The sequence below is a fragment of the Accipiter gentilis genome, chromosome 21, assembly GCF_929443795.1.
Source record: "Accipiter gentilis chromosome 21, bAccGen1.1, whole genome shotgun sequence".
Taxonomy (NCBI): Eukaryota; Metazoa; Chordata; class Aves; order Accipitriformes; family Accipitridae; genus Astur; species Astur gentilis.
In genome coordinates this window covers 22947693-22970031 of record NC_064900.1, presented here as the reverse complement: position 1 = coordinate 22970031, position 22339 = coordinate 22947693, and the positions used below count along the sequence as shown (strand labels likewise).

Sequence of the window (22339 nt, the reverse complement as noted above, 5' to 3'; positions counted from 1 at the left end):
TAAAATATACTCCCTCTCTTATCTTCTCCCAGGGTAAGTTTTTCCAGAAACTTATAAAAAAGAAAAATTTGGTGATGAAAAGCCAAGTTTGGCATGGCAAAATCTGAGTTTCATGGGAGGATTTGCAGCTATGTTTACCTGTAGCAAACACTTTGTTATGTGAGACAGAACTTGATGGAAAACTGTAACTCTGCGCTTTGGTTTGTGCTTTTCTCTTTGGCCGTTAGAAGAGAAGAGAGTAACCCAGGTGCTCAGCTGTGCTGGTGGCTGCTCTGGAGGGGTGAACCAGCAGACCCCAGGTCTCACTGCTTACCTGCCAGCCTCCGCAGGAAGCAGCTTTGTTGTCTGACGTGGCTTCCTTCTCCAGAAACAGCTCCTTCCCTTCTCAGGGGAACAGCAGCGTTCAGCCTCTTACGCTCCCCGGCTCTGTCACAGACATCTGTTCTGGCCAAAGAGTATCCCTATTAGAAATAACTAAAAACCTTCTGCATCTTTCTCCATGTAAAGCCATCATCTATACATCAAGCTATGCACTGCCAAGAACTTTTTTTTCCTGAAATGAGTTGTATTTTGAGAGTGTGCAGTAGAAGACTGCCTATTCAATGTTTTTGTTTACAACCACAGAACTAGAGTTACGGTGTTACATCTGACTAAAGGGGAAAAATCTTTTATGGGGACATTATCAAGTTCAGCAGGCTGTAAGCCTTACTTGTTAGAACTTCTAAATTGTTGTAAAAAGAGCATGAGGATGTTGTGTCCTATGTACTTGTTTTGGCAGCAAATTGGGAGGGGGAGAGCAGGGACAGAGAAGAAGGTAGGAGAGTGTAAATGCCATGTGCAGCTGATGAAGAGTTCGCTCACTTCTACCATGTAGAGATAGACCCAGAAACCAGAGTTCAGATCCATGTCCAGGTTTGTACTGTGCTATTAGTGAACCCATACAGACTACTACTTAAAAACTGAAACCCAACTACTCTGATGGAAGAGCTCAACTGTGTAAATACAAAAGAAAATTAATTGGAGGTTTTGGCCCTTTCCTGCCATTTTTCTTGTGGGCATTGGTATTGTGGCATATACGATGCATGTAATGTCTAACCAGTGTTTCTGTCTTGGTGAATGACGTTGTGTGACATTTGTATGTCGTGTTAGTGGTTGTGAGAAAGTACAACTTTAGAAGTTGCTTACATTTTAAAGTGCTTTATTAGATTTTTTTCCTGTTTCAAACAACTGAGAAGTGGAAAGTTGTTTTCTTGATGGGTGGATTAAAGAATTTTCTGTATGTTCTTCACCATTATGAAAGACTAGTAAATCCTGTTTCCATGAGGGTTGGTAAATTCTTATGAGTAATTGGTCAAGTTAATTTGGGTGTACCGTTTGTTTGTTTGTTTTTCCACACCACTGATACTCAGGTTTCTAGAATGAATTATGTTCTTGCAGGACATCTGATACAGTTTGTCTGCAAAAAAAACCTATTGGGAAGGGGTTGTTTTAATTTTTTTTTGAAATAACAGAATACAATCCAGTAGCTTTGTTCTAAAAAGCATGTATCAATGAGCCTTCATTGTTCTTGAAATAATACTTTTTCTCATTTGCATTCCTTGATTTCACTGTCTACCAAAGGAATGGGAAGATCTTCATATTTCTAATGATGATTGATTGGTGTTTGTGAGATTTTTTTTATTTTATCTCCCCCCCATCAGTCATGGTCATTAATCTGCTCTTGAATTTGTGGGCTCAATTTTGCAAGTTTTGTGTTTGTCCCATCATCCATCTGTCCATTCCTCACATCATCGCCGTCCTCTCCCCTACCCCTATCCCGCCCCCTGCCCCATGACTAACTAGTGTTGAAGCCAGTAGGTTGATTCACGTGATTAGATTTCTTCTGCTCAGGTTCAGTCACTGTTGTCTTCGTACTTACCTATCCATATGCTTGTTGTAAGGCTCAGTAAAATGGGGAGGATGATTCAATAGGCAAAATTCTTTTTCTGTATTTTTAATTCTGAAATCTTCTGCTGATAAACGGATAAACTGTGGATAGAAGCTTACCTGATTGTTACTAGAAATTCTAGACCTTACCTTTCAGAAAGTTTGTTAATAAGGCAAAAAATAACTCAGAGCTGTTACTTGTATCTGATGACAAAGAAACATCTGCTTGAAGAGCTTACAGTGACCCAGTTTAAATAGCCTGAACAGTGCTAAAACCAGTTCTACAGTATCAGGGTTTTTTCTTTCTCATTTTGAAAGAATCAAAGATAAATGTCTTGCACATTAAGGAGATGAGCTATAATAAAACATATATGGATAATATGGCAGCAGTCCAAGAGCATTAGTATGCATGCCCTGATCGAGTTGTGGTGGCAGCTAGCAGTCACTCTCAACTTACAGTTAAATGCTACTCAGTGAGCATGGTGAGCCTTCCTCGGTGAACTGTACCTGTTTTGGAAGGCAGAAACTCACCCCAGTTTAAGGTATTTGTTGCCTGGATTGGTGTGAAACCTGTTGATTTGGAGAACTAGTGCCCAGGCTCTCCAGGGAGCAACATTTGTTGTGGAGGCTGTGGACCACAGATGACAATGTCTGTAGCTGTGTGGATAACTGCGTTAGGATGGAGCATGTATGCATTGTAACAGAAATGTGTGGGTAATATACAGTCATGCTGACAGACATGGAGCAAAATTCACATATATTAACAGGCTTACAACAGTTACATGAGCACCGTCACTACTGTCTGATAATTTCTGCCCAGTTTTTTGATAGAGCGGAGGCTGCAGGTTCTTAGGAAACACAGCGGTGGGAAATCAGATGTGAGAGTAAATCCCCTAGCCCTTGCTGCTTCCTTCCCATATCTAATTTGCCATTGGGGAGGACAGCAAAGAGTGGGCGGCTGGCCAGATAAATTGTTACAGTGGATTGGATCTGGTCAGCAAGCTGCAGCATGGGCATTTTGGTTTGCATTACAAAAAAAAAAAAAAAAAAAGGTTTTATACAAATTTCTGACCCAGCTTGCCTTGAAAGACATGTACATTAGATGTTGATGATAGTTATGTTTAAAGACCAGGTTCCTTTTCTGTTCTTAAGTAGAAGACTTTTGGAAGATCTTAGTAGTTTCTTTTCCATGATTATCTATTTATTCCCTTTGCTTAGGGTGGGAGTAATCTTTACTGCTTCTCTGCATTATTACATGCTTCTTGCAAGTATTCAGGCTTTTGCTTTATTATCCTTTGGAGACTCTTTCACAGAGAAATGAACCTTGATGTCAGGTGGTAGCGAGCATGAATATTCCAGAGCCAAATTGTTCCTGCTGTGGAAAACCTCATACATAGGAAGAGAATTAAGGGAAGGAAATTTTCCATGAGGTTCTTCCCGCAGCCCTTTCTCATCTGTTCTTTATATTCCAATGGTGAATGCAACAGATCAGAAGAGAAGGCTGCTTCACGAGCATGGGAGATCCTTTGGCTAATGTTGGAACCCACAATGCAGAGCCATCTGTGTAGGTGCACTCTGTGTACGGTTATTAGATTTGTTGGTTGTGTCTGGCTTTTGCAGGGGTACTATAAAGTTAATTTTGCTGGTGTGAGCAAATAAATTGGGTCCTTTTATTTTTTCAGTGGTCAATACTTTGTTGATTGGTGATGCTTTGTTTGATGCTTGTTAATGCTAACACACAAAAGATTGCAAGGAGGAAAGGTTTAGGGTTTTGTGTTGGTTCTCTCCCTAATATGGCTGATCCATCAACCACAGAAGTTGAAACAACCTGTAGGATGACTTCTGATGTTTATGCATACCACTATTTTATTAAGGATGTAAATTTTATTTAGAGTAGTAACCAAAATATTTCACCTCCTTTATCTTTTAAAGTTAGGACTCAGTTTGGTTTTTCCCAATATTGCGTGTTCTGCTTATCTGTGATTTCTTGATAGTAGTTTACTTGTACAGCAGGAAAGATGGCATAATGGAATAATGTTGTTTTTCATGATTATGGATGTTACGTACATTTCTAGTAGCTCAAACCATTTTTGTGATGTTAATGAAAGTTTGGAAAGCTGAAAAAATTCCTTTTAAGTTGCTTTTTGGTTTTGAGGAAAAGAATTATTCTCACATTATTTTAATTTAGCAAATCGTGCCCCTTGAAGAATGTGTTTTATGTCTGGTGCACAGACATACTGTTAGTCATCCTAAAATGAAAATAATTGATAAGTGACAAAGGTCTTGTAAATGTTTTGAAATCTTTGAGTGCATTTACAAAATTTGTGAAAGCTTCATATTTCTGATTCTTTAAATCAATCAGCCTGAGGGTGGTGGTGGGGACAGTTGTACTGCTGGCAAAATACTAAGAATTAGACAAACTTGAATGGACTGTTTTACACTTTGAGAAACCGGAGTTATGTTTTGTAGTGTGCGCTAAATACAAATTTAATGTGACTTCTGAAAAAGCAGAACAGTTTTAGTGTGCTCTGTATTTTCTGAAGCCAGTAGTTTGGCAAGATCGGCTGTAGTTTAAAAAATTGTTACAGGCATGGAGCTGTTGTGCTGTTTTATTGAGGCAACGTGTTTAGTTTGAGGGTTTCTTTACTACAAGACAAATGAGAGGCTTTGTTTCTAAAAGGGTCTATCCAGTGTTTCTTAGAAAGGGAAGAGAATACTTCAGGTTAATTGCCTAAGAACTTTTTCCTTTCCCTTTTTATTATTTTTTAATTATTTTTGTTATTATTTTCTAGTTAAAAACATTACTGGTTCTGATGACTTCGTCCGTACCTAAACTGGCTTTGACTAGGAATAGGATAAATCTCGCCTGCTCCTACTAAAGTTTCTGTTTACTTTAATGTAAGATTTAATACTTCTAAGTTATATGGTAGGAAGTAGTCAAGAGGGCTAAAACTTAGAAAGGTAATAGAGATTCATAAACACTTGAGTTACTAAGGTTTGAGGGGAAAAAAAAAAAGGAGCCTAATTTGTTGCAAATTTATATGTACGCAGTAAAGTGGGAATCCCTGGCTTGAGTATAAGGCAAAGCACCTGCAATCCTAAATAAAGAATGTTGTAAAGTGAAATAAACCAGTAAAAGAATATGTGTCATAGAGGGATTTCTGACACTCTTGCTAGCTGGAGAGGAGGTTTGAGTCTCTGTATGACCTAGGAATTGGTGTTGTTGAAGATAAAACGAACCATGTTTGGGAGAAGGAAATGCACTTGCCAACGGAGTACCCAAATATACTTGATAACCAGGCATCACTGCTGACTACTGTTGGCTGACTACTGTTGGCTTCAGCGATTTTGTTGGACACATGGCAGCAGTATTACAGTGTGATCCTTGCTGGAACTGTTCAAGTGTAATTAATTCTTCTGTTGGGCCTATCTGGTTGTCAGCTTCTTACTTGCCTCTCAAAATGGCCTGGGGTACCAGGATGAAGTATACATGTCTAACATAGACACGCATGTGGAAATAAGGTGCATGTATATGAAAGATGGCTGCCTGCCAGACACTTCTAGTGTTTCACTTTTTGTAACAAGCTATATTTGCTGTGATCGGTATGCTGCTTCTTGCTTTGTAATGATATCTGAGATTTCCAAAGACAAGAGAAGAGTATTTAAACAAGAGTATTTGAAAGTGAATATTGGCAATGCAATGTTTCTGTGATGATACAGAGACCCATCTATTTGTTGAAAAAACCAAAACACAATGTATTGGGGTTCTCCCCCCGGCTTGTGATATTTCTTTAGCAATCAGGTGTTCGCAAAATATTAATAATAGTTAATATAGAAAAATCAAAAGTGTAAAATATGTGCTTGCTTTCCCCCCTCAGTCCCACATCCTTAATTATAAGAAGGAAGAAGTAATACAGAAGCCTAAGGAAGTTGGTTGGGGTGATGAAAGAAGAGGACTGGGGAACAGGGAATCTTCTTTAACTTTATAAAACAAACTTGTGGGTTTTGTGTTTTTTGTTTGTTGGTTTTTTTTCTTTTATATTGCAAATTATTGTTTAATGTAGGTGTCTCCCCACCCCCTTTTTAAGTGCAAATGTAGAAAAGCTTGTGTTTGGCAGAGCAGGGGAAGGAGCAAAAGGACCTGGTTCTATACTGGATGCTTTCAAAGGCTAAGAATGGGAGGTGTAGCTTAGACTTGGAGATTGCAGGAGTTGAAACTGATTTTTACATCATGTTTATACCTCCCAGATATGGGTGGCTGCGAAGATTGAAGGCTAAATTAGAGTCTATGGTAATAAAGGTAGCCAAGTAGAATTACTAACAGACAACTGATTAAGGCAACTTTAAAGGATGTCTTTTCACCATTTAAAGATGTTTCCAGACATCACCTTGCTCTGAAGTGCACTTAAAAAAAATTCTGTGCTCTGCAGACAGCCAAAAAGCTGTGCTTGTGAATGTTAAAAATGACCTTGAGCAGAAGAACTCAAAGGTTGTTGGTGGCTTTGTACTAAATAAAATAAACTGGCACAGCAATGAGAAAAACCTGCATTAAGGTTCAGGGCCCTGATTCAGCAAAACACAAACTTAAACATGGTTACAGTCCTTATTCTTCTGTGAATGCTCATGTAATTCTGGATCGGGACAGAAGTTAAATAGTAGAATAAACCATATTCATGAGTGTATGTAATATGAAGTGTTGATAATGTCCTTAGATGGGTATCTGAGATGTCTGAAGCAGGAAATCAACGCCCTAAATTGAGTAGTGCTTTCTGTGCAAGCAGTCAGCCTCGGTTTTTTTGAGATGTGCCTTGAGGATAGGTGTCCCCAGGTTTGGAAGTTACTGCTTTTGGCAAAACATCTGCAGAAAATTGTTGCTGTGAATGTTTGAGAGTTGTTGGGAGAGCTAAATTAAATGTCTGGTTTTACTAGCAAGATGCAGAAGATGCTGGTGTATTAATTGAGATCTCAGTAGGATAAGGTTATTTCCCTTGTAACCATATAAACACTAATAATCTATTAAGACTTTTTTCCCCCCCTGTGGATATGGAAAGAATAGCTGTATTTGATCACTTCAGTCTACATTATTCAGTACTTCTTGCCCTTAAGTGTTAGTCTTAAGCAATAGTTGCATACTAGCATAACTAGTGTATTGCATACTAGTATGAGAATGCTAGCTATATTAAGTAAACTTGAAACTGATACACTAATAATAAGGCTTCTCTGCTTTTGCTTCTTTACATCTAATTTCCGTGACTTTAGTTAAGATGGGTAGAATCCATATAGACAAGTAAGTAGATGTACCTAGCACTTCATAATAGTATTCATCTTCATTTTTCAGCTATGTTTTTCTTTTTCTTTATAGCCATTCTAAGATTTATCTGTGCTAATGTTTTATCTGTTATTTCAGTACTTAATTTGTATCTGGTGATACGTTTCATGCAAGCACACTTGTTTTTACTATATTAGTATTACTAGGATATTAGTACTCTAAAGAACAATTTATCAAATTTTCCATTTAGTCAAGTTGCATAAGTAGCCTCCCTTTAACTAATTTGCACTTTAAAAAAACCCTGTAATTGCTTTACAGTATAGCTATCTCATAAACAGTGTAACAGAACATAAAATAACAAGAATCATAACTTACAACTTTTGTCTCCAGAAAATTCTCATGTGCGGTGCTAGACCAAGGTCTGCTTTCAATGCTGCTGGGAAGTTAGGTCAGTGACGTTGGATGACATAGTCTCAGGACAATTTTTCAACTGTTCTTTGTTAATACCGGTACCGATGGGAGTATCTGCGTTTGCTCCCAAGAGAATGTTTTTGTCAATAGCATCTTTGCTTTGGCAGATAATGGTTTCATTTAATAATGGGGTCCAGGTGGGAAGAGAATACATTATATTAAATTCTGCCATCTTTGTCCCCTTTCTTTTTGTGTGCAGAGGTACACTGCATACAAAATAACTGCCTCATGCTTGTCAGAATCAGCAGTTAGAAAATGGCAGAATTAAGGTTGCGCAGACAACCTGTACGTGGATGGGTTGTAAAATGCTTGTCCCGTCCATTATAGGGCTTGCACACGTTTGTGCAAGCGTGCCTATGTAGGGAGCCATGCAGATAGAAAACAGCCTCCCTCTCTGTGCTTGCTGGCCATGAGAAATTGTAGCCGCAAAGACCATTTTTATCAGATGGTTAGCAATGAATGACGGTCTGACTTCACAGGTGCTATGTTGTCACAATGGCTGTGTTTTGGGTATATGGGTGTGCAGGTTGCTGCTGTAGTTTTTTGAGTCCTGGCTAGGTGCTGAGTAACCGCACTCGCTGCCTCTGTCTGATGTTCTTAGGACAACCTGTTTTGGAAAGTTTTTGCTGCGCTGTTGTGGCCCTGGAAGAAAGCTGCTAATTTGTATTTTTGGGGTTTGGCTTCTACTTTTGGCAGGGCCGCACAATGTGTCCTATACATGGCAGCAATGACTACCTGGCTTGAAAGCTTTTGTTGCATCTTTAAATCATCCCGCTCAGCTCAAATGTTGCAACATGAGTTCTTTGTTTTTGTTTTGGGGGTTTTCACAACACTTTATGTTTGGAAAACCCATAATATATTCTTGTTTTGTTATATGTTGGAGAAACTTAAGAAACTGCGGATGTTGCAAGGTCGGCTGCACGCACCGTGAAAATACTTTTTGGTATTTTCTGCTAGGCTAACATGTAATGTGTGAACTACTTAAACTGATCTCCCCTAATCCCCTTTCCTGGTAACTGGGGTAAACTGGGAAGTTTTCTAGGAAACAGTGTAGAACCCAGCACTGCAATAATTGTGTAATATGGTAAGTGACCAAACTCTTTTGTTTAATCCACAGTTGGCTGTCCATGTGGCACCCTGTCATTCAAAGGCCACAAAAAGGACACGTTTGTGCAGAAAGATCAATGAACCCACACGTGTGGATCTGCTCAACCTCCATTTGCTAGAGGCCCCGAGGTGGGGGAGGCGGCATGTGAGGTTTTGAGCCACCTCTAGCCTCCCGCTGCCCTATGGCCGTGGAGCAGAGTCGGGCCGGGTTGGCAGGGCAGAGCAAGCCTTGAGACCTCTACAAGCTGTCGTGGGGGTTGTTCTGACATCCAGGCGCTGTGGGAACGTCCTGGCCTTCTGCCCAAGTGTAACAAAACGCCGTGGAAACCTTGGTAGGTCTGTGGAAAAAGCACTTGTATGGTGCGAGTTCCTCGTCTGCTGGTACAGAAGGCACCGTCACTGACATTACTGGAAACCAACACTTAAAATCGTCAAAGCCTTCTGACAAGGAGGGCATTTTGTGAGAAGAGCCGTGGTTGTTGGGCGTGAACCTGTTGTAGTGGTAGGCGGAAGGTGGTGTTACAGCAGTTGTGACATAACTGCCAAAGCTGCATCCTTCTTCAGTAAACTTGGATGTGTTTTGTTCCTGTCTAATAGACTACGGTACTTAAAAAGTGACTGTACAAACGCAGACGAAAGGAAGCCCTGGGTGCTCAGTGAGAGAAGAATCACAACACCCTCTGCTGGTACGAGTGGGTCCTTTTTCCTCTTCTCTGCAAAGACTTACTTGCCTGGCGGGTATCCTAGAAATAGTAAAAGACAGTTCTGAAGTGCAATGCTGGCTCCTCTCAATTAAGATGAGGTTATTTTAACCTGTTTGTATTTTTTTTTTTTCTGTAGAAATTTGATAGTTCAATCTGACCAATAACACCAGAACTAAAATAGGTGAGGAGGAGGCGGTGATGGTTTTTCTCCACTTTCAGATGTGGGAATCCATGTTACTTTCTAACTAAGCATACAGAAGGCCACTCCTAGTTGGCAAGCTCTTACTGAAGTTGGAGTTGGAGGTTCTGTGTGCCAATCTGTTTCTGAAGAAAGCGTCCATCCCTTTGATGTGCTGATAGTTGCATTCGAGTAACGCTGCCAAATCCGTTGGGTAAACTTGTGGTTTCACAGAGTGACCATGTGTTCCCAGGGCCTTTCCTAGAGGTTATCTCTGTGTGCGTGCTCAAGTTTTTAGAAAGCCTCTGTGTCGCTCGTCAGATGATGAGCAGTCAAAAGCAGGCAGGCAGGCTTGGTAATTAATTTATTTATTTTTGTTTCCCTAGTGCGTAGTCATGCTCTCAAGCTCTTGGTAGGCCTGTTGCATATTAATACCCTCTCCTCTACTTGGCTCAGGATGACCGAGAAGGAAATCACAGGTTGAGGAGTGGACACTTCTCATAAATTTCTTCTCATAAAACATGTCCGATGCCTGCCAAAGCAACCTTCTGCAGGTTCCTGACCCTCCTCCTTCTCTTACCTGCCTTGCCCTAACACACAGCGTGTCGTGGTAGGTGCTGCCGCTGTCACTCAGAAAAATAACGTTCACCCACGATATTTACGGAGGAGCTGGGACGGTGAGGCGCTGAGCACCCCTCTCTCTCCCCTGCCTGCGGTCTGAGCAGCCAGCCTGCAGAGCGCCGGGGTATGTCACTGCAGTGCTCTGACACAACCCCCAGCACCGGTTGGAAAAATGACCGTTTGAGTTGGGGGGAGGAGAGGGACGGGGGTGGCTGTGCGAAGGGCCAGCCGCTGCGTGTTCGGTCTTAACAGCAGCACCATTCCTGGTAAATGCTTGCTTACATAATTTCGTTATGAAAGAATGCTGCTGGTGGAACCGTGCTCCTCTCCGTGTCGTATTAAAGTGTCCCTTCAGCACGCCTGTGATGCACTGCCTCCTGCATGAGAAGGGTTAAGAGGAGACAACATCCTGTCAAAGACCTTGTTTTTAATTTTGCCTCTCACACTGGCACAGATCCGGCTAAGAGCAGCCCAGATTAGTTCGGAAAACCTTTGAAGAGATTTAAGATGTCCTTCAGCCAGTTTGAAGGTTTTTGTCTTGCAAATCCAGTACAAGGGCGCCTGCAGGCATCTCGACCCTTGCTGTGCTGCTGATGCAGCTCAAGGTCACACTAACCCGCCCTGTGACATTCAACAACACACACACACACAAAAAATTATGCGGTGAAACTGCTTCAGCATTCAGCCAACCAACAACTTCCTCAGTTCCTCACTAAAGGAAGAAGTGTGTATTTTTTTTTTTCTTTCTGTCTTTTTTTTTTTTTTTTTTGGCTTCGTAGATTTTTTTGCTGCAGGAAATAATCCAGGATTTCTGGTGTGTGTGATGACAAGGTCATTTCTTAATTAGAACACATGTAAAGAACAAAGCTAAATGGCTTCAAAACAGCTTTGTAGTTGATGGAGAGGATTTAAATTATTTAAAGAGATAGTCACCCAAGTATGATGGAAACTGAATTCTAAACACATTAACTCTTTCAGTACTCTACGGTTTCCATATGCTACTCAGAAGAAAATGTCAAACTTGATGAGCGTTATTGCAACTGCTGTTAAATGAACATTTTTACATCTATTTATAGTTAGGATTGTATTATGCTTTCTCTTATCAGAGTTATGAAAGCAAGATATTTTTTTTTTAAGAGTGAAATATTCCACGCTGGCTAGAGATCAAGAGATAGCCATAGGAAATTGCTTCTTGGAGATCAGTGACTTAATTTCTACCACATTGTGTATTTTGGTGAATGTATTAGCATAAATATACGTGGGTGTGTGATTACATGTATAAATTACAGCGCAAGTATACAGGTATTATTTCATATCTGCTGCTGGGAGAAATCTGGACTACTGTCCTCAGTACTCAACACGGTTGCAAGGTGTAAGGATATAAAGAAGGTAGATTTGAGATTAGGGAATAGGGAATGAAAGGAGAAAATTGATAAGGTAAATGGCATCTTCGCTTAGTTTGAAATTACCATGAGCTGGCTGGAAAGACTAACTATAGGAGACATACTGGAATTTGAATTTTGTTTCTTTGATTCAAAGCACCTAAGCATAAAGACATTGGTATAGCTGCTTAACCGTGGTTTGGAGTGGTTGTATGTTAATTATCCGTCCTCTTAATCTTATCCTCTCCTTATTTCCCACCCACCCTCCCACCCCCACCCCCTTGTTCTGTTTTCTAGACTCCTTGTTCTGTAAATGCATGGGGGCCGGTAAGACGACCACCCTTCTGTGGTGGTTGCCTTGGGGGTGTGCAGGCTGAGGCGCCCGTGGGCAGTGCTCACCCCTGAGCTGCTGGACCTGCCGCACCGGAGAGGAGCTGGAGACGAAGCCAGAGCCAGATTTACTGAGGTCTGTAGGACCTGCCTTTTGGTACCAGCACACAGTAACTTCCCAGGCTGACTGCTTAAGAGAACAGTGAGGGCGAAAAAACATTTGGAAATTGTTCACCAAGGGGGGGGGGGGGGGTGGAAAGGCAAAAAAAGCCTTGAATAGAAACCTTGTTGCCAAATTCAGGGCTATATGTATGCTCAGAGATGCTACTGCATGATGCATCAGAGAACTGAAATGTGGAGAAGTAAGTCTTCCCCCTGTAGTCGAAAGTCTAGCACTTAACTCGGATTTAAGTGTTTGAAGTGTAAGTGACATAAAATTTACAGAGAGTTTATGGCTGCTTGTTGTTTTGGTTTTTCCTGGGGTAAACCTTGTTCCGCTGGAACACGAGGCACAGCACATGTCAAATGTCAGGCTGAAATGAAGTACGCTTACTAGAGAGAGGGAGATTGTGCTGGCTCTGAGGACCTCCTTGTGAGAAAGGAGGAAGCTGCATTTGCCAGGATAAAGAGGGAAGATCAGGCGCTACAACTTCTTTCCTGTTTGGGTTGCTTTTTTTTCCTTTCCCTGCGCTATCTGGCTGAGGCAAGGCTTGCAAGAAGAAAACAAGGGAGGAAAACAGGCTCCACACAAGAAAGATGGATAGGACAAAACTAATGTGCTCTGTGAAATCTGTACACTCCTGCCCTTGCCTGGGGTGTGCCGTGCCCTTAATATTATGGGAGACCTAAGCTCACCTGCTAGTAATATCTAATTTACTGTCCTAATTCATCGATTTGTTATCACTAATTGTACTTCATTTACTTCTGTGTAGTTTCCAGTACCTAAAGGGTTGAAAGGTTGCTGTAATTGGCACCCGCAGCTGCTCTTTCTTTTGACAGGGGATAATTTTGCAGCCTATGCTTTGTGTGACAGCTGCCTAATTGGGCATTCTCCCCTTGTAGCAAGCCTGCCTCCTCCAGCCTCCCTGCTGACAAATGGTGGTGGATTATAGATGAGGACACGCTGACCCGTTCGACCTTGCTGAGACAGCGGGGAGGGGCCTCCTGCTACTTGAGGGAAGCTTTGGGTCATTTAAAGGACAAGGTCATGAGCCAGGTGGGGAAATGACATGATATCACATGACAATAGCCTGATGACATGGTCAGTATGTCAAGGACAAACTCATCAGTATTGATTAATGCTGCTTTTGCCTGGTGTCTCTGCGAAGCCATGGATATTTCAAAAATATTTTGCTAATTTATTCTAGGTAAAGTGCCAAACACTATTCTCAGGGTTGTTTCGGGGAGTTGTTTGTACAGTGTTTTCTTCTCAATACTGATCACATGCAAAAGCAGTGTTGTTAAAACCCTGCCGATGATCATTTATAGGGTTCATCTTGATGTTTCTGGCAAAATGTGCATCTGCATGTACTGTAAGGAAAATGCCAGGAAGGATGCATGACAGGACGGAACTTGAGGGGGGAAAAATCCCTGATTTTAGATTCCAGTATTTCACTTTTCACTCCGACTGGAAATGCACGTGTATGAACCTTTATGAAAACACATGTGTCCGCATATGTATGGCTGACTGGAATGTGGGAGAAGCGTGTGAATAAAAAGAACCAAAGAGAAAAGTTAAATAGAAATTGAACGGTTAAAGAAAAAGTCTTGTATTGGCTCAAGGGTGATACAGTTAAGATAATGCCTTGCCTGTTTTAAGAACTAGTACAGTATCCGGCTATACCAGGCAGTAAAAACCTGCTAAGTGGGTTTTCGAAAATGTTGTGAATACAAGTGACAATATTTTGAGAGCATCTTCATGTTGCATTTTTATGCTAATAAACTCCAAGGTAAATGAACAGCTTGTTTGACATTTGCTATGTTAGACAATAATAAAATGCTTTCTTCTGGAGTAATTAGACTTGATAGATTGATTATGTTAAGAGGTAAAGATAAATACAATCAAAAAGAAAAACTCTCTCAAAGGTAGTTGTTGCCTGGTTTTGAACTTTTAATGCTATCGTTCTGGTTTAGCTGATGCCTAATGGTGCGTCTTGCACACATGGTGCGTGTGCACACGCATGCACGCATGTGTAGACACGCGTGGCATGCTCTGAGTTTCTGAAACAGCCTGTGAAGCTGGGAGAGGAGTGTTCACCCAGGAGCACAGTTCCCCGTTTCTGTGAGATCTGATTTGTTGTTGGAAGCTGTTGTGTCTGAACCTCATCAGTTCACCAGGATGTAATTTTACTCCCCCGAGGTAAAAAACCGTCAGTGGTAAAGTGTGATAAATTAGTTCACTCAAGAAGATGCGCGTGCGTGTGCGTATGTGTGTATGTGTTTAATTCTGACCTTGCTGTGTGCATGTGTTTAGCTGCTCTCAGTGCCCGAGTCAAGCCTGGTGGAGGTTTAATCCTGTGCCCTTGTACACGTATACTTGATTAGTAGTTGTGGTTATCTCAGCAGAAGACATTCTGCCCTCCTCCTTGTATTGGTCGGGACCCGGGCATTGGGGAGTCAAGTCGAAGGAGAAAGAAAAGAGATTTTGCATTAGTATTCCATGAAAGCCTTACTGTCTGCAGAACAAATTGATTGCTACAGTGTACCTGTGCTTGGCACCACTGCTGTGAAAGAAAGGTATGGTTGTAATCTGTTTTATTGTATTACATATTGTGACACTCCAGGAATGTTTAACATTCGGCTCTTCTATGGCACATGCTAGAAGTCTAAGTAAAGAAAAATACGTGAATGAGTGAAAAGTATGTGAGGCTGTCGTTATCGGTAGCTTTATTTACTACAATGAACTAAGTAGCCCCTGCTAATGAGACAAATTTATTTTATGTGCCAATGGCAACGTAAGGAGATGGATAACTGAATTCTCTGTATTATATTCGGTTACTCACATCTGTCTCAGTAGTTGCGACATACCTACACAGATAAAATCCTAATTAACCTTTTAAGGGGGTTTTGGTTTAGCTTTAAAATGTGAAATATACTTCAACATGGATGTGTTTGCCTCTTTAAATGAAAATGTGGGGATTTTTTCTAGTTTTTAATCTGCTGCACTGGTCCTACATGGGGGTGGTGGTATGTGAGTTGAGGTATAAAAATATGAAAATCTTAGATGTGCAGCTATGATAAACAGAACAAGAACAAAGCTGAGGAAAAGTCTTACAGGATTTGAGCCTTCATCTTCCCCCCCCTTACTCCCTCCTCTCCCCCCCCCCCCCCCCCCCAATAACATGTAAACATGCACCCATATTTTAATGAGAAAGCTAGTGCTCTTTATTTCCTTAACTCAGTTGCAGACTTTACACAGTTGATTCTCTGGTTTTATAGACGCTCAGCTGATGTCAGTTGTGTGTTTGCTGGGAAGTATGAAGCACTCCATTAATAAAATTCAGGCTGTTTCACAGAGAACTGTGCTTAGTACTTTGTTCTTGGCGTTATGGAAGTTGTGTTGGTGATTATTTGGATGTTTGCTTGTGGTCACTCCAGAACATCTGAACTATCTGCTCTTGTCATGCAGACATTCCTGACTAATTAAGTTTAGGACAGGTGGCAGACTCCTCCTGGGCATTTAAATCTGCATGTAAACCTAATCTAATAACTTGATGAGAAAATTAAAATCCATCTTTCCTGGTGTGTTATCACCATGCATGAGCCACAGATGTATTTGCGAAATCCTCTCTCTACTCTTTGTCCTGGTAGGTGACAAGTAAATGAGTTGCTTTAAGGAAATGAGGGACTTGGAAAACACGGTATGCTGAGGAGCAGTCATGCAATATAATAGTTACTTCTGTCATATGGCCTTGCTGACTTAAGATTAACACTTTATAGATGTGCAGTATATTTATATGGGTGTACCCTTGAGCTTACATTTTTATACCGGCAAAGAGTGTGAATACAGCCTTATGCATGCAAGTCATTGATCTTCAAGATCCTTTGACAGCTAAGAAAATTTGGAGAACCCCGGATAGGGAAGATCTGTGATGTGATTGTTTGTACTCAAATAATGACGACTTTAATTACAACTAATTAGTCAAAACTTATTTATTCAAAGCAAATATTCTGTGAACGAGCTATTCTTCCCCCTGGATTTTTTTGGAAGTCTAAACACATGTTGTAGTGATAGCAAAAGTCAGTAAAAACAGTTGCACCATTTACACAGCGGATCACAAGATTAAGGTACTTGACCATGTGTAAGAAGATTTTGGAAGTTAATTGCAGTAATACTGCAGAAATGGTTCAATCTTACCTTAAATTCCAAATTGACTTTTTTGTAGATTTTAACCAGTTAGTGGCAGGCGGTTCAGTTCTGAAGAAGACGTTAGGTAAATATGGGGCAATTCTGCATTTCAATGCAATTAATTTTTGTTCATAAATAATTCAACCTATGACTTTAAATAAATGATTAGTGGGAAAGAAAATGACATGTGATTAAATCCAAGTCCTTGAAAACATTTTACCAGTCAAGATTGCTGTGACTGCTTTGAGACTTTTTCTAATGCCTCTGTTGAGTAGAGCCAGTTCTGGGAGTTGTGGGGTTTTTGTTTTGTTTTGGTGGGGTTTTTTTAATCAGTTATTAGTGTATTGATAGAGATATGAGGTAGATTTGTTAGATCACAGTTAAAAGAGGACTGATGAGTATGTGGTTTTTGATATCTCAGTTTTCCTAGGGCCATGGAATAGATCAGCTTGGGTAGCATGTGATTTTCCTGGATTTTTTAAAATGGAAAGTAGAAGGATGTTTGCATAATTAAAACTTTTACTGCCAACTTTACTGAATGAACATGCCTGGTAACACCAAAATCTTGATGAGAATTTTGGAATACAACTTGGCCTGGCATAGACTGCTATATTTGGGGAGGTGGGGTGGGTGGGTAAAACCCAAACAAGAAAACCAAAAAAAAACCCCCAACCAAATAAAATCAATCAGATTTTAAACAACAGTCTTACTTTACATTGGAGGCATGCAGTTTATTCCAGCGTTGGTTAGTTGTGTAACACTGCCTTTCCACTGGAAATATTTAATCAAGTTTTAAGGAAGAGTTGGTGCTTGAGCGTATCATCAATTTCGGCTGATTTTGGAGGCAAATTCCAGTTTAGGTGTGTTTTTGAAAGGTAGCTGTGCTCTGCTTGAGATTGTGAAATGCCTGTTCCCCATCTCCACCCCCTTTCCTTCTGTTATCATGTTTTACCATAGTAAAGAAAAGAGGAAGTTGAGGTGTTGCATAACTTCTCTAAGTAAATAGATTTTCTGTGCAGATACTGAAGGCAGCCTTAACTCAACCAGTGCTGTAGCTACCAGATTCCTGCTAATGCTAAAGGCAGTTGTGTAATTAATGGCCTTGTGCACTGAACTGAGACTGCTGCAAAACCTCTGGAGGGAATTATTTTATCTATTGTGTTGGTTAACTTCCCCTGAAAATTAAAAGTGTTGCTGATGCTCCATTGGGGTCATGGGTAGAGGATTTTACAAGGCCTGATGAAATAAGCTGTGGCATCTTTTTCCTGACCATTGGACAAAGCATCTGCAGAAGCAGAGTCAGATTGAATGATTGAAACCGAGCTGTTAAGAAAATCGTGATCAGTCTTACTTGAGGGGGTGAGTGTGGTAAGATAAAAAAGTAGAATGCTGCACTTAGAAGTTTTGTGTGGTTTTAAGATGTTGTCATTGTAAAATCACAGAATTGGGACCTGGTTTTGGTACTAGCATGGTTGCCTTTTGCAGTGATGGTAAATGATTTAGAGTAGACAATATTATTAATCTTCTTTATCTAATCTGTTCTCCTGAAGCCATATGAAAAACCTGTGGATTGTTAAAAGTTCCAAATGCCCTTTTTTGTTTGCATCTCTGCTTCTGCAACATCAGCCATAGGTGGCACTGACTATTAGCAGTTACAAGGTTTGGGATACTTCCCATCCTCCCAAATTTACATGTTTTGTAAAGCCAGTGGCAGCCACTTGATCTATTTTCTCTCACTCTGGCAAAGAGCACATGTGGCAGGTATCTGCAGGTTCTACAAAGGAGTAAGTATAGGAACTAAGTTTAGTGGATTTGGTCAATTTGGAAGCTTCCATCTTCTGAAGCTGAAATTTGAGTTTGTGAGAACTCATCAGGAAAAACGTTAATATTGATTGTTATGGGTTGAATATTCTTCCTCTGCTTTTTGGCTCTGTTTAAATGGGAGGCAAACTTGTTTCTGCAGGCTTAATTCTAGTTACTGGTGCGACTTGCTAAGTCAGGCTTGGTGTAATTCAGGGTTCCAGAGCCTGGGCACCACGGAGCAGTTCAGCACACACAAAAGCTGCCTGTCTGGATTCACTTGCTACTGCAGCTTTGTCACCTTTCCTTCATAGGTCTGCTTCTAGTGTGGACTGCTGGAGTTTTGTTTATACACTGGTGTACATATGGATGAATGCACACTCTGTTCTAGTCTGTCCAAGCAATCCAATTCTGTGAATGTATTGCAGCTGAATTAGACTGGTAAAAAGCAGGTTTTGACAGCTTTCTAAAGCAAGGAAATAAAAATGGACCTGTTTGGGAAGGAAGTGCTTAGATACGTGTATATGTGCTTATACATAGTTGACTATGAAAGATCCTTGCTTCAGGAGCAAAAGGACTTACTGTTCTTGGTTAGGAAAGAGACTGAAAATGGGTAGTGGATCAGAAGAGCCACTGCTGCAAAACTCTATTTGCTGCTGCTGTGCAGTGGTCCTTCCAGCTCCAATCAACTAAGTAGTGCTTGCCTAGCTCGTTAGGACTGTTTCAGCATGTCAGAGCTCTGAGAAATAGGAAAAGTTGGTGGAATTATGTTTTTGATCCTAATGCCATCATTCATCTTTTCAGTTCGCTACTGGCACAGTTGTTTTCTTGGAGGGAATGTTGTTTCAGCAGGTATAGTGGAAAATCTGTATTGACTGTACTTGACTGACGCATATCTACCCCTAAGGGTGATGGCAGTGCTGGTAATTTTTCTTATTTTGGAAGATAAAGGCATTTACTGTGGTGTTCAAGTCCTATTCCTTTAGTAATCCCCATTGTTTCGTCAAGCTTCGTGTACTCAGTTATTGTTTTATTTCACCAGTAGAAGAAGAAAAACCACCCACAAACTGTAGAGACAGAATATCTTGGAATTAAAAGGCAAAACAGATTTAGAAAATCTGTCATCTTTTGCTATGGATATGGACTTCATGTGACTGTGGGCAAGTTGCTTAATCTTCCCCTGTGCTCGCTGTTCCTCGTGTATGAAGTGGGAATATTCTAAATGACTGCTGTGGTATGTTCACTGATGTTGTAAAGTGTTCCATTTTGTTAAAAGGCAGAATAACTTATTTCTTGCAATTTTGACAGTGCCCAGTAGCCTCCAACATGGTTTAGACCCACACAGTGCACGTAATGAGAGGTCGTGGTGAACAATGAAGGAGTGAAATTACTATGATCAATCTCTAAAGAGCAGCAGCCACCTAACATCACATATTTAGATGTCAGACTGAAATAGGTCTTTGGTAACTGAAATACCTCTTACTTGTCACTAGTTTCTTTGTGGGTGGGTTTTTTTATGACCTCATGTTATGTATAAGTAATATGGAATTGAATACTGTAGCTCATTCTAGTCTGAAATAGTTAGGGATTTTTTTTTCCAGATTCATGTAGTGGATGGATAATCTGTGAAAATCCCTTCTATAGTTAGGAATGTTGCCTACTGTCTGCAGCTTGGTGGGGACTACATAAAGCTTTTTTTAATTAGGGAGTTTTAAAATGATGGTTATATGTTGTATCGAAGAAAGGATGCTTGGTCAACTTCAGACACTTTCTTCTTCTAAGCTTTTCTACCTGTGACTGTAATTTAAAAAAAAAATAATAATCTCATGGAAGGGTAGTTTACATGCATGTTTTGTGTAATTTGCAAGTGTGGACTCTTGCACATAGTTACAGCTGACAGAGTAGAGTCAATGGAGGAAAAAGTCTCTTATCAACAGTTCCCTGCTCTTAAGAGCATTTCTTCTGTTCCCCACGATTTATGAGGTTGCTATGTCAAAGGTTTTTGTAGCATTCAGCTAGTTGTGATGGAGTGCAAATCAATTTAAAATTAAAATTGGCTGGATGAGCTTTACTACGCAAAAATTAAACTTCTAATCAAATTTGCCAATCAACCAAAGAGAAGTGTTTAACAAGAGATGTTTTAGTGGCAGTACCTAGAGCGGCAAAGATTTTGCTTATATAACCCTATCAAATAGCCTGGGTTTTTTGGATGTGCATTAGGAAGACTGTTGTAAATACTATTGCCTTTCTCGGGATTGCTATCTGTGAGGAACATGGATCATGCTTGCTCTTGGAAAATACCAATTTGCATGGAAGTAAAGTAATTAAAGGTGAATACAAGAATTCATGGAAGACTTGAGAAAGGTGCTTTCAGTAACATGTTATGTTTAGATGTATTAGCAAAAAGGAGGCTGTTGTTATTCTGTGTTCTTCAGTCATTCATGTCTTGCCAGGCAGCTGACAAAAATAATTTACATTCAGTGCACACTTTGCTTCTCATATGTAGAAGTGAATTACAAGAATAGTTTAGTCTATTAATTTTTGTTTTGGAATGTAAGTCCCCCATGCCCCAGTGTAAGTGGAGCTTTTGGTCTGAATGGTGATGGATAGGGAGTTACTTACTGATTTTTCTCCTTACCTCCCTCCTGCCCCTTTCTCAACAACAGATCATAGAGTCAAGATGTTTTAGATCTTCCAATCCTCCCTGTTGTTCCATTGGTCAAGATCACCATAAAAATGATGTAACCCCTGAAGATTTTGACTTCCTATCCATATGTATTGTAGCATGATGTTTATTGTAGTTCAGTGGAAATAACTGCCTACAATGGTGGAGAAATACAGCTGTTTAAGGAACCATGCTATACCTAGAATTTCACCTCTTGCTTTATATATTAATGAAGCAGGTTGCTTGTGTCCTTTTACAGTGTGCAGCATCCTACATCATCTTGTTTCTGCTCTTCTTTTTCTTACTCTTTGGGACTTCATACTTGTGAGGCAGTGTCCCAGGCAGCTTGGATAGCCTCACTGCCTTCACCTGCCATTGATGCTTTTCTTTGTTATACCTACTTTTTCCCTACAACCCTTTCTTTCTGCTTAGTTATCCCTATATCTTGTCTTAGTTTGCAAGCACTTTGGGGTTGTAGTCTGAATTTACGGGAATTTAAAATGGTTTACAATAGTAATTATGCCATGCAGTGTTTCCCAGCAAATGTCAAGTGCAGACAGACTTGCTCTCGTAAACCTGGCAGAATAAAAAGGCAGCAAGTGGAATTTGCATCCCAGTAGGTTATTCTTGGTAAGCCAAACCGTTCACCTTCAGAAGTGCTACAAGCAAGCTCTGGGTTATGTGATTTAGTAGAGAGATACCAAAGAGACTTTGGAAGGAAGGGTTAAATTTTATTTGCAATAAAACTGAAATCAGAGGTAGACCCAGTAAATCAAGTCTCTTTGATTTGAGGAGTGGAGGAGAAATTATGTTCAAAACCATGGAGAACTTGCAGAATTGAGCCTGCTATTTGCGCTGAGAATGTTATTTCATTAAGGCAGCTGAGACACAGAAAGCTTCCTTTGTTTCATTGAAAGAGGTCTGGGTTTATGTTTAACCAGTCGCTGGGACAGGTAGTTTTTCTGCCTTCACCTTCCTCCTCTAAAGCTTCCTTGTTCATGTCATCTTTGGCACCACTTGCTTTCATGATTAAGAATAAATAAATAAACGTTGTTGCACTGAAAATAAGTTTTCCTAGGAGCAGTATTTCCTTTCCTTTTATGATCTAACTTCCATCTTTGCCCTCTGAAGTAAAAACAGATTGTATCAAGGTAGGGATACTGTTGTCGTACCAGCCCGGGAAGGAAAAGAGCTTTCACTAGATCTTTAATAGCAGCAGCTGACGAGATGGGGAGCCCTTTCATGCTATATTTTAACCCTTGTGCATTATATTTTAGTCCTTCTGTACTCTTTTGTCCAGATCATTAATCTTTGTGTTCTGTTGATCTTCTAGTGTGTACCACTCTCCTTCCCCTCCAATCATATGCAGTAAAAGAAAGGTATCGGGTGAAAACTGTAACACTAACATGCATTGTTGTACTGCAAAAACAATAAATGCAGTTTTTCTTTTGTAAGAGGAAGGGAAAACATACTTATCCTGGAGGCCAATATTGCTCTAGAGCTTCATTTAATTGTTGTCCAGCTGAACTAGTATTGTG

General features: G+C 40.3%; 1 protein-coding gene across 10 annotated transcripts in view; it reads left to right on the top strand.

Annotated features, from left to right (window-relative positions):
• NRIP1 (nuclear receptor interacting protein 1) overlaps positions 1–22339 on the top strand; it is an 895475-nt gene that overhangs the window by 847551 nt on the left and 25585 nt on the right. Inside the window, exon 1 of one of the 10 annotated variants that reach the window (XM_049824886.1) lies at positions 14510–14724. The exons of the other annotated variants lie outside the window; for them this stretch is intronic. The gene's annotated coding sequence lies outside the window, so the exon portion shown is untranslated. Of the gene's footprint in view, positions 1–14509; positions 14725–22339 lie in introns of those variants that run through there. 10 annotated transcript variants of the gene reach the window in all.